This window comes from Thalassophryne amazonica, chromosome 11, assembly GCF_902500255.1.
Source record: "Thalassophryne amazonica chromosome 11, fThaAma1.1, whole genome shotgun sequence".
Classification (NCBI taxonomy): domain Eukaryota; kingdom Metazoa; phylum Chordata; class Actinopteri; order Batrachoidiformes; family Batrachoididae; genus Thalassophryne; species Thalassophryne amazonica.
Window position 1 is genome coordinate 50,913,736 of NC_047113.1, and position 12,685 is coordinate 50,926,420.

Here is a 12,685-nt window from a genome sequence, read left to right on the forward strand (position 1 = left end):
ACAGGTACAAATATTAAACTGTTTCTTCAGCCTTATCATGAGCAATGATCTGATTATGGAACAAAATTTTGTTTATCAATGCTAAAATTCTGTCAAAATGTAAGTGATAGATTTGCGCTGTAGGTAAAACAACAGCTGAAAGAAACGGACCACTGCGAATCTCATTGTCCCACTATGTATCCTCATCGACTGCACAACTTTTTTTTTTAAATTAGGGGAAGGCCAGTCATGTATCTTTTGATCTAGTTATTACGCAATGCAGCAGGCATGCACTTGTAATATGAGAGTGTGTTAGTTCTGACGAGCTCAGCTGAACCAGCAAACACAGAAGACCACCTCTCACACTATTACTATAAATTCAGGCAACAGCTTGATGGTGCATTCAGTATAGTATAGAGTATTTACTTGTCTGCACAAAAACAATCAAAACTGCAGGTCAGTTTTGACCTTAACCAGCAGCATTTTTAGTAACCACCAGACACCCATGACAATTCTAATACAATTCCACTGCTGCTACAATGATCTGTGAGTATTATTTAAAGGCTGGTATTTATTGAAAGACAAAATAACATGCAGTAAGAGCATGCTACAACTTATGTCCCCCTCACATTCCTGTCATAGTCCAATCTGAGAACTTAGCCTGCATCGAAAGCTCACAAGATCCTTTCTATTGTTCCAGCGTTACAGTCCCCTGCTCAAGTGTACATGGAAAGAACAGCAAAAACAAAAATGTACTCGCTAAAGCTGTAGTTGTCCACAGAAACTATCTATAATTTATTACCCTCACTAAAGAAATTTAATCGTTTTTTTTAGTCTTTACCATGAAACCAAAAATGCTGACAATTACATTTGAAGAAAATTAGCCTTGACGTTTCTAAACACTGAGCTGTACAAACTGACTTCAGTGTTTTTAGTAGCCCTCAAACACACCCAAAATACACTTCCTGCCATTTGTGACAAACACCATTTAAAAAGAAATGGTTTATTAAATAATTAGCAAGGATAAACCGATGCTGGTATCAGGTATCTGCTTTGGATACTCCCTCGTGGAATTTTAGTACGGAAAGTGGAAGAAAGGAGCCAGAGATTTGGGAACATTTAAAATAAACAAAGACAACAAAAGTGAATCGGATTACAATGTTTGCTCTGTAAAATGATCAAGAGCAGAGTGAAAAGTGCCTTAGACAACACAAGCGGTGTCAACTTTTCTGTTGGGTGTGTGTGTAACATTTCCCCTCACTGTTTGCAACAGAGATGTGAAAACTAAACTCGCTGTCATTCAGTACTATGTCCTTTCATGACACAGTACTTAATATCCCCAGTTATTAGTATTTGTATTGGAATTTGTCCTTAGGAAAATTTGGTATCAAAACCTCTGAAATGATTTTTCTGGAAGTAGACTTTTTTTTGTTTGTTTTTGTCTGTGATTCAGTTAAAAAACAGAGCTAAGCCATTAACGTAATAAAACTACATGAATCTTTTCCTTTAACAACTGCAAAAAATAATCTGCAACTTGCTTGACAATGACAATAATCATAAATAGCAATGTAAAAACCAACAGTAGTAGTAGCAGTAAATAAAGTATAACTATTTGAAGTAAAGTGAAAGTGATTGCTGGGCTCGACAATAGCACTGGTCCGATGGCCCGGCGGCCTTTTTTACACTTTCCGGGCCACCACGGGACAGTGAAGTTCATATTTCACTGGTCCATATGGGCCAGTAAGAATTAAAATCGCTTTGGGGAAATTTATTAGTCTAATGCCGCGTTCACACCGGGCGCGATCAGACGCTATAAATTCGCGGGGGGTCGCGTGGCAACGGACGCGCCTCCTTCGCCGGGTGTGTCGCTCTGCTTTTGCTGCGAAAATTCGCCCCGGTGCGTCATCAAATAGGAGGAGCTTCCATTCAGCTCGCCGGCTCCGGCTGTCAGTCAAGTTAACATGACGGACCTTGATCACACGGAGCGAGTTGTTGTGGAAAGCTGACAAACGTCATGAGACGTTCCCAAATCAGGCAGTATCATTATTTGCTGCAGGAGCTGCGTCTGGATGATGGCTGTTTTCAGCAGTCCTGCCTTTGCAGGACCCAGTTTGAGGACCAACTGTCCCGTTCACGCGCGCACATGTAAACAATAAAAAAAAAAAAAAAGAAAGAAACTCCGCTCCCGCTGCTGTGGGGCTGCTGCTCGCTCCAAAAACTCTTGTCATAATTGTGAAATAAAGGACAAAAGAGACATAAGTCCTGCTCACAGGCTGCTACCAGAGACAGGCAATGTTCGGAACATTGCCAAAGTGCAGACGAACTTCGTCTGCAGGAGCATCTTCTGATGTGGCGCAAATTTTGCTTCAACATCGATGCATCATTTTCGCTTAAGCAAGATCGAGCGCAGTGAATATTATGAATTTCTTGAAACCTCCTGCCCCTGGGCAGAAACCAGGGAAGCAAAGGAAAGAACAGCTATCACCCTCAAAACAAGCACAGAAGAGGAAGGCTGCTGATGCTGAATATGAGAAGAAAAGGGTGAGGAAAACTTGGCAGAAAAGATGGCCATGGCTGGAGTGTGATGAGGAGAGCGAGGTTGTCTTCTGTGGAACTTGTAGGGCCATGCCAGAATATGCTGACAAGTAAGTGTAAATATACCAAGTCCTGGTAGACATCTGCTTTGATTTCATACACCAGTTTAAAAGTCTAATCAGTATGACCTTGTGGAAACCCCACGGTGACAACATTAGCAAGGGAGCTTGGTATATGAAATTTAACATATTAATTTTTTAATGATCAAGAAATACATTTATTTTTGTATTAATGTCTGAGTGTTGAAAAAATTCCTATTAGTTACCTACCGACATTTTTTTCAAAGTTGACTCACTTTAAGGTTTTTATCATGCAGTATAAGAATATTGTGTTTGTTTTCAAGTGTTTTGGCATTAAGGAAACCCAATTCTAATGTCTGAGTGTTGACTTTAACAAATTCATATCGGTTACCCCCCGGTTCGGCGCAGGCGTGAAAGTATGGGCCAGTGATATTTTCATCCAGTAATTTTCAAATTCTACTGGCCCTGTGGGCCAGTGCATAAATTGCCTTATTGTCAAGCCCTGGATTGTACATTAAGCACTCAGTTATTACAGAATAAAGTGTTATTACAGTATAAAGTAAGTCACTGGCTTCTCCGCTATTACACTCTGGGTCGCCACAGACTGACACAACTCTACATTACATGGAAAATGGGTAGGGGTGGGTTTGAGACGGGAACCTTCTGCTCTGGAAACGAGCGCACGTAACTATCAAATTTAGTATTGTTTGATATAATGTATTAATTATTTACAACGTTACAACTTTCTCGCCATTGTCTTCTGCCACTGAATTGCTTTCTTGCAGGTTTGAAAGCATTAAAATTTTTCATTATACAACCCCTGGCAAAAATTATGGAATCACCAGCCTCGGAGGATGTTCATTCAGTTGTTTAATTTTGTAGAAAAAAAAGAAGATCACAGACATGACACAAAACTAAAGTCATTTCAAATGGCAACTTTCTGGCTTTAAGAAACACTATAAGAAATCAGGAAAAAAAACTGTGGCAGTCAGCAACGGTTACTTTTTTAGACCAAGCAGAGGGAAAAAAATATGGACTCACTCAATTCTGAGGAATAAATTATGGAATCTTGAAAAACAAAAGAACGCTCCAACACATCACTAGTATTTTGTTGCACCACCTCTGGCTTTTATAACAGCTTGCAGTCTCTGAGGCATGGACTTAATGAGTGACAAACAGTACTCTTCATCAATCTGGCTCCAACTTTCTCTGATTGCTGTTGCCAGATACGCTTTGCAAGTTGGAGCCTTGTCATGGACCATTATCTTCAACTTCCACCAAAGATTTTCAATTGGATTAAGATCCGGACTATTTGCAGACCATGACATTGACCCTATGTGTCTTTTTGCAAGGAATGTTTTCACAGTTTTTGCTCTTTGGCAAGATGCATTATCATCTTGAAAAATGATTTCATCATCCCCAAACATCCTTTCAATTGATGGGATAAGAAAAGTGTCCAAAATATCAACGTAAACTTGTGCATTTATTGATGATGTAATGACAGCCATCTCCCCAGTGCCTTTACCTGACATGCAGCCCCATATCATCAATGATTGTGGAAATTTACATGTTCTCTTCAGGCAGTCATCTTTATAAATCTCATTGGAACGGCACCAAACAAAAGTTCCAGCATCATTACCTTGCCCAATGCAGATTCGACATTCATCACTGAATATGACTTTCATCCAGTCATCCACAGTCCACGATTGCTTTTCCTGCATTGTAACCTTGTTTTTTTCTGTTTAGGTGTTAATGATGGCTTTCGTTTAGCTTTTCTGTATGTAAATCCCATTTCCTTTAGGCGGTTTCTTACAGTTCGGTCACAGACGTTGACTCCAGTTTCCTCCCATTCGTTCCTCATTTGTTTTCTTGGGCATTTTTGATTTTTGACACATACTGCTTTAAGTTTTCTGTCTTGACGCTTTGATGTCATCCTTGGTCTACCAGTATGTTTGCCTTTAACAACCTTCCCATGTTTGTATTTGGTCCAGAGTTTAGACACAGCTGACTGTGAACAACCAACATCTTTTGCAAAAATTGCGTGATGATTTACCCTCTTTTAAGAGTTTGATAATCCTCTCCGTTGTTTCAATTGACGTCTCTTGTATTGGAGCCATGATTCATGTCAGTCCACTTGGTGCAACAGCTCTCCAAGGTGTGATCACTCCTTTTTAGATGCAGACTAGCGAGCAGATCTGATTTGATGCAGGTGTTGGTTTTGGGGATGAAAATTTACAGGGTGATTCCATAATTTATTCCTCAGAATTGAGTGAGTCCATATTTTTTTCCCTCTGCTTGGTCTAAAAAAGTAACCGTTACTGACTGCCACAATTGTTTTTCTTGATTTCTTATAGTGTTTCTTAAAGCCAGAAAGTTGCCATTTGAAATGACTTTAGTTTTGTGTCATGTCTGTGATCTGCTTTTTTTCTACAAAATTAAACAACTGAATGAACATCCTCCGAGGCCGGTGATTCCATAATTATTGCCAGGGGTTGTACATTACACATGCACGTTTCATCAACTGTAATAATTTACGAGTTAGTGCAGTGACTACTGCCCCATTCAGCTCAGATTATTTTTATATTACCAAAGGACATCCATAACATTTATGATCAACCGGCACGGGATAAAAAAGTTCGGTATAAATGACAGAGATGGGAGTGGCTGCTCATTAAACAGACCTGATGTACTGCCGTCACGCACGTACACACACAGTATATATATATATATATATATATATATATATATATATATATATATATATATATATATATATATATATATATTAAATAGAATAAAGTTGTCTCCACAGTCACTTTATATTATCTAGCTTCTGTCGGGTTCACTTGTTCCCACCTGCTGTTTGGGCTGTGTGTAAAAGTACATCCTTTGTATAGTGGAGCACACTAAAGCCTGTGGTCTGAATACCTCTCACCCAAACCCAAAGCAAATATGTCTCATCCTACGGACTTAGTAAATTATTTTTACCCGATGCCATCAAATATGGCCATCGGGAATTGTGAAGGCTTTGCGTCCGTCTGTCTGTGCTCAACATAAATCCAGTCCTATTACTCCCAGAGTCTTCAAATTTATAGGAAACATTCTTGTGACACAGACCTTGGACAAGTTCAAAGATGGCTAACCTTAACCTATTTTAAGAGGTTATAAAATCACATTTTGTTTCAATCTGTTTTTGAGTTGCAGGCATAACAGCCAATCAGAGTAGAGCTGCATGGTGATGTCACTGGCTGCTCTCTCCAAAATCGCTTCATTTTGTGTATTTATATACATGTTTCTTATATATCATGTAAAAGCAAGCAAGAAATAAACACTTCTAAAACTGAAAACACTACTTTTGGAACCAAATAACACCTCTGAACCTATTTACAAGACATTTCGCAGGCGTTAGCATGGTGACATCACAGGCTGGTAGCTACCTGCAAAACTCAAGTTTCATTTGTGTGTAAATATATCGTCTTTGTCATATATTATGCAAAAGCTAGCGAGAAATAAAGACTTCTAAAACTGAAAATGCTGTTTATGTAATCTGATAACACCTCTGGAGTCATTTACAAGACATCTTGCAGATGTTAGCATGCATGCTAACATCCGCTACCTCAAAGCTATCTTTCTTTCTATTTGTCACATTAATACCTGCAAATGCACCGAGGGTGATCTACAAATATTACTTGATTTTCACTACAGCTGCAGTTATCGATTATTTTAGTAATCTAGTATTCTATCAATTATTCTGTCGATTAATCGAGTTATCAGATAGAAAGTATTTTTGCTTTTTCAAACATCAATAGTCCAGGACTCTCCCTAAGCAATGGCACAATGTCGCTGCATCAGTGTTGACATTTTGTTGAAATGGTGATGGGATGTGGTTTGGTTTGTTTTTTCCCCAACTTGTAAAAGTTTATTTTTTTAAAGGTTGGTGGACTGGGTCCCTGCGTAAATTTTTTTTTTAAATCCCCTTTTCTCTGCAATTCAGCAGACGCATTTCAACTGGAGGTTGAACTAGCCTCGCAGTCAGTTTTTATTATTATTATTATTATATTTAAGTTACAGTGTTTGTGAAGCATTGTCTGTTGCCCAACAAAGCAAAAATTAAAAAGCAAAACACTCAATGCCAGTCTGAGCAAATCACAGAAGAAAGAGTGAACTTTTGTTAAGAGGATCTTTCAGAAACTGTCAGTGTGGCCGGGGACGGAGCTGTGACTCGCCCGGTGTGAGTGAAGTACTGAGCCTCTCATACCGGGTAGAGAGAGACAGCAGCCAGCCGCCAGGCCAGTCACTCCCCAAGCAGAGCAGACCGTGTTTTTTTTTTTTTAAATAGACAAACACATTGCATTGCTTTAAATGCACAGTCAATCTATTTCAGATGATCAGCATGGACCCTCTTTCTCTTAAAAGGCTTTATCTTACTCTGTGTGTGTCGCGTTGGAAAGTGGTAGCTTTTGGATTAGCCTTTACACAGTTTATGGGCATGCTCTAGTCTTCTGGGGGTTTTTTTCTGGGGGCGGTACAGCGCCACACACAGGCCTGGCATATGTACCACAATGTTAAATGAAGCTTCAAGACACAGAATTTGCCTCGAACATTTTTTGTAATAGAATTATTTGAGTTACTTGAATAATCGTTTCAGCCTAATTTTCACAACTTCGGCTCTTAAAATGCAAATATTGTTTTTGACTGACTGACTGATAGAGGGGCTTTATTGAACATGTACAAATTATACGTAAGACAATAGGATCTTAATAATTAAACTGCAAATTATAAAGAACACAATGCTGATACGGCCGAGGGTATTTTAGCATTACATTATATTTTAATCTGCATGCAGCAGAGCACAGCCAGTTTGCAGTGCGGTCTGTCCATGTGCCAAAAACATAGCAGGTACTCCAAAGACACACAGAGATGAAGCGCTAAGATTAATGTGATAACATTATTTTGTAGCCATGATGTGTGAACAGACATACAGAGTCAAGACAAGTGTGGAAGCATGGACTGTTGGTGCTTTACTACATCCATGACACCACATAACAGCCTTGGGTCCTGGATGGCAACCACCCAGGCAGACAACCAGTCCATCCCCACATCTCTAAAATCACTACCTATCTGCTACAGCCAGGTAAAGCGTGGATGTCCCCTTGGCCTTCTGCACAAAGAAATGCACGACACAGCCAAAACTCAAAATGCAAGTAATACTCATCTTAGTCTCCCTTAGTAACTGCTGGTTTGACACAAATTCTAGGGTAGTGAAGGATCCTTCAAAGAGACCTGGTTCCAAAGACATCCAGTTGTCACCTTAGGTCACTGGTTAACATCAAAGTCTCACAACCATACAGTAAGACAGGAAGCACCAAGAACTTCATTCTCCCGCAAAGGTATCAGCAGCATCACCAAACAACTCTGTCTAGGGACCTCACAACTCCAAAAATGCTTATGAGACAAAAATTCCACATAAATAATACTCAAGTATGAATGTCAAATATCTACTGTTGGCAGGCTGACTGTCTTTCAAATGCATCTTTAAGCATATGGCAGAAAACCCCTTTTCCAAAGATTATTAATGACTTCTGTTTTTGCATGTGTTTAATATAGCCTGAGTTAAATTCTACATATCATTTTACAGAATCTTTACAGACACGAACAGTTTCAGTCAGTAAAAATGACAAAAGGTGCATAGGGCCTAGACTAAAATCTCATATAAAGTTAATCCCAACAAAGCAGGGTTTATCAACATCAGTGGGCCAAAGTTCACCTTCAAAGGAATGTGATCTTAACACACAAGAAACACTGAAAAATATATTTAATTTTGTTCAGTAGTTACATCGTAGTTTATAATCGAGAGACTGACATGCGGACGGAGCAAAGTACGAATTGAACTGTGGGCTGGGGGGTAGTGAGGCCCTCAACAGTGACTACGAATTACATTTGTCACATTTAGGTGGTTTTTGTTAATGACCACAAAAAAGGAAAAAGAAATGCAAAAATGTCAGGCAGAATGTTCAGATGTGGAAACTATAGATCCTCAAGCCAACTATTGAACACTTCAAGAGCCAGCATTCCAAGCTTTCATTTTGTGCAAGTTTTGTTCTATACCTGTGAGGAAACGTGGAAGGAAAGTCTAGTAATTTGAACTGTACTATCATACAGTTATGCCTAAATACATTTTCTGACCCGTGATGTCAAGTAGCCCCCCTCCACATCCAAATGTCATCAAACTGGTCTCTATCGTTTGTGTCGGGTTTGTACCGTCCAAAGAAATGTTTGTTACGTTGTAAAGTTATTACAGTTTTTTCTTCACATGCGTGACATCATCAGCACCCCCCCTCGACGTCCAAATCGCTCCAAACTAGTCTATCGTTTGTGCCAGGTCTGTGCTGTTAAAATAAACATTTGTGCTTTTATAGTTTTAATATTTTTACGCGCATGACATCACCAGCACCCACCTCCACACACACATCCAAATTAATCTCTATCGTTTGTGTCGGGTTTGTGCTATTCAAAGAAATGTTTACAGTTTTACAGTTTCACCTGTTTACAGCTTAGGCCTACTTTTTTTTTTTTTTTTTTTTTTTTTTTTTACACGCGTGACATCACCAGTGGGTCAGAACATGACCATGGCGGAGCGCTGAGAAGATGATAAAACTTGATTATCTAGAGGAAGTAAAAGTAGTAACAAAGTTTAGGTAGGTGAAACTGTGGAAGGATCATTAATGGTCTTTGAAAAATGCCGGTGGCCCCTGTCTGCCAGCATGCACGCATGCCAGCCAAGCCGGAGACAGTCTATTCTTGTCCAAGATGAGGGACGGTGCTCGTCCCGGGGGCACCCCTCTGCACACATCTCTCCTCCTCATGCAGGAGTTGGGGGGTGGTGCGGTCTCCGGCCGGCCCACCCCTCCTCACACACATCCAGGTACCCAACTCTCCTCCTCTGTGCACACAGGGAGGCAGAGGGGTTTAATGACTCCATCACCAATCTGTCACACTGTGGCTTACCTGTACGGAGTGCCTGGAGGGAGGAAACAGCAAAATCCAAGCCTGAAATTTGCATGTCTCGAATTAAGCAAACTGATGTGGATGATATGCAAAGACGTAAAAACCCTAAAAGCACAAATGTTTGTCAGTAGAAACCCAGTGTCGCAGACTGAACAGTGCCCCCTAACAATTGGTCCGCCCTGCCTTCACTGCGCATGCGTCATCAGCCGCGGTTCATCGATTATCACCTCGTTTCTGCTTAAAACTGCTCTCCAGTCATCTATCTCAGCGACACATATCTGATGCTTTTGTACAACAATCATTTCCACATAAATTCAGCATTATTTCATCATAAAAGACTGAGGAAGCGATCAGAGTGACGCGGCTACATGGGCTGCTAGCTGTTGGGTTCACTGGGTGTCTGTAATTTCAAAGCATCAGAGTATCGCCTTGTTTCTGTTTAAAACTGACTTTAGAATGATTTAAGAGATTTTACCTTGTCATCTGATGGTTAATAATGCCATTAATCAATTTGATTTCTTTGGGTGAAGAGTCAGACTCAGATGAGCTGCTGTGGTCTGAAATGACGCATGCATAGTGGAGGCAGGGCGGACCAATTTTTAGGAAGGACCGTTCGGTCCTCCAGCAAATGACAGAGGCCAGTTTGGTGCAATTTGGATGTGGAGGGGGTAGCTGATGAAGTCACTCACACATGTGAAGAATAAAATGGTTATAACTTTTACAAAGTAACAACAACATTTCTTTTGATAGCACAAACCCAGTGTAGTGGTCTGATCGGTCCCCTGCATTCACTATGCATGTGTCATTTTGGAGTGTCAGCAGCGATTAACTGATTATCGACTTGTTTCTGCTTAAAACTGCACTGCAGTCATGTTCTCTGTCTGTGACAGATCTGTGAATCTCTGTACAACAATCATTTCCACATAAATTTAGCATAGACCAGTCAAAGGGAATAATGTGATCATTAACCATCAGATGACAAAGTAAAACCTCTTATTCTAAAGTCAGTTTTAAGCAGAAACAAGGCAATAATTGTTTAATCACTGCTGACACACCAAACTGACGTGTGTGCAGTGAAGGCAGGGAGACCAATGAGACAGGGTGACCATTCAGACTGTGACACTGGCACAAAGGATTGAGACCAGTTTAATGAGATTTGGATGTTTGTAATTTTGAATTGCTCAAAAAGGTTCAACAGCATAAATTAAAATTTTTACAGCACAAATAAACAACAGTGCTATTTTAATATTTTTGAAAGACAGGGGCCAGCTTCACGCAGGTGAATGCAGACTTTACATGAAAAAAGTAAATATTTCATTCATAACAATAAATAATTACAGACAAAACCTAAAATATCTGTGCAGTGTTATCAACAAGGAGCACTAAAATTAACACAAGAAAATGATGTATTAATTTCTGTAGTGGACCTTTACATTATAATAAATAAATGCATGCAGAAATTATACGAGTATGTGGTACAAAAAAACTAATACTTTTATTTTGTCGTCATACTCGCATTTATTTCTGTTACACTTCTACACGCATCCATTTATTCCTCTTTATATTTTAACATGTTCTTTCATCTTTAACAGATTTTTTTCAGTGACGTCACTGTGAATAGGTGAGTGATGTCACGCCGTCGAGCTGTCACGCACCTGTCTGACCACGCCTCTCTGTCCCCACCTTAAAGCTTTAGCTTACATTAAGAACAGCAATTCAGTCTATCCGCCAAGTCGGAATCAAACTAAATAATATGTTTCAGCCGCCAGACTTCATGAATAAGATGTAAGCCCAAAAAGCTTTCGGTTTCAAAACAAAAGGTGGAGGTTAACAGGTTATCTGAAGCCACATGTTAGAGAGTGAAGCCAAACTACTTCAGCAACATATTCATCTTAAGCTGGTGTTACTTTAGCGAGATCTCTCTCCCACCTCGACATTTTTTCCAACTCGACTGTCTCACCTCAGCTCAGTGTGACTCAGTTCTCAGCCGGTGTTTTCTACATCCAGCCATGAGCGACTTCATGCGGCTTCGAGCCCATCCCCCAATCCACACAGGCTGCTAGCCAGATAACTTTTCTTCTTCCTGCACCTTCACTTAACGCGCTTTTCGCGTTTCCCCCTAAGGTGCTGCTCCAGTTTTACGCTCGACTAGCTTCCTCTTGCCATCGTTGGGGGGGGGGGGGGAGGACTTTGTGTCCGAGGAAGGCGCCGCTAACAGGGGCTGAAGGTTTGAAGAGGGAAGAATTCCTGTGCGGGTTTCGTTTGCCCGCCTTGTCGTTGGCTCAGTGCTACTGCCTGCTAACACAGGAGCGGCCCCTGAACCTGAATACTGCTAAAAACTAGCCTATCAGGAGAGGCCTCCCTCCAAGACTCAGTTATACCGATACCTACAGCGATTCTAGCACTTACAGTGGGGAGAGGGTCTCATATGAAAAAATAAATAAATAATAAAAACTACTAAAATTACCTGATGAAGCAAAAATGTAACCTGTATAATTTGAAATCACGTTGTCCTTACACATATGCAAATGGATGCACCAAACAGCCATAAAATGTAATTAGCTCATCTAAAGTACTCTCCAGATACTTACACCATACTTACTATGATGTAGGTAGAGTGTCTATTCTGTTGTTGAGCGCTGACGTAATGCATCATGTGATAAATCTGTTTCCCGGTCCAAAGACCTCCAAGTTTACAATTAAAGTTACGTCTGTTTGATCCTTTTAAGGATTTACAGTTTAAGTTTAGTTTGTGTTTACAGTGTGCGCAAATCTCCGTCCCTCCCTTCTCCGCCTCCACCTCTGTTAACCGCATTCGTCTGGTTCTGTGGTCAGAACACTTTTCCTTTTACTTTACATATTTTATTATGCACAGGTAAAATATACATGTCTGTTTGTTAATAAAAAAATATTTATTACAATAAACAGGACGTTAAAGTGCAAACTTCACTTTCTCCCCGAACGACATGAACAGGAAGCGATCGCAGCTCGCAGCAACTCCCACTGAAAATAACAGAGAAGCAACATGAGCGTCTGACATTTTTACATAAAACAAACGCAGTAACAATGTCTAAAAACCCAGT

General features: G+C 40.1%; 1 protein-coding gene across 7 annotated transcripts in view; it reads right to left on the reverse strand.

Annotated features, from left to right (window-relative positions):
* Window positions 1-12,685, reverse strand: part of dlg3 (discs, large homolog 3 (Drosophila)) — a 297,837-nt gene that overhangs the window by 49,419 nt on the left and 235,733 nt on the right. The window contains exon 1 of one of the 7 annotated variants that reach the window (XM_034181628.1): window positions 11,563-11,885. The exons of the other annotated variants lie outside the window; for them this stretch is intronic. The gene's annotated coding sequence lies outside the window, so the exon portion shown is untranslated. Of the gene's footprint in view, window positions 1-11,562; window positions 11,886-12,685 lie in introns of those variants that run through there. 7 annotated transcript variants of the gene reach the window in all.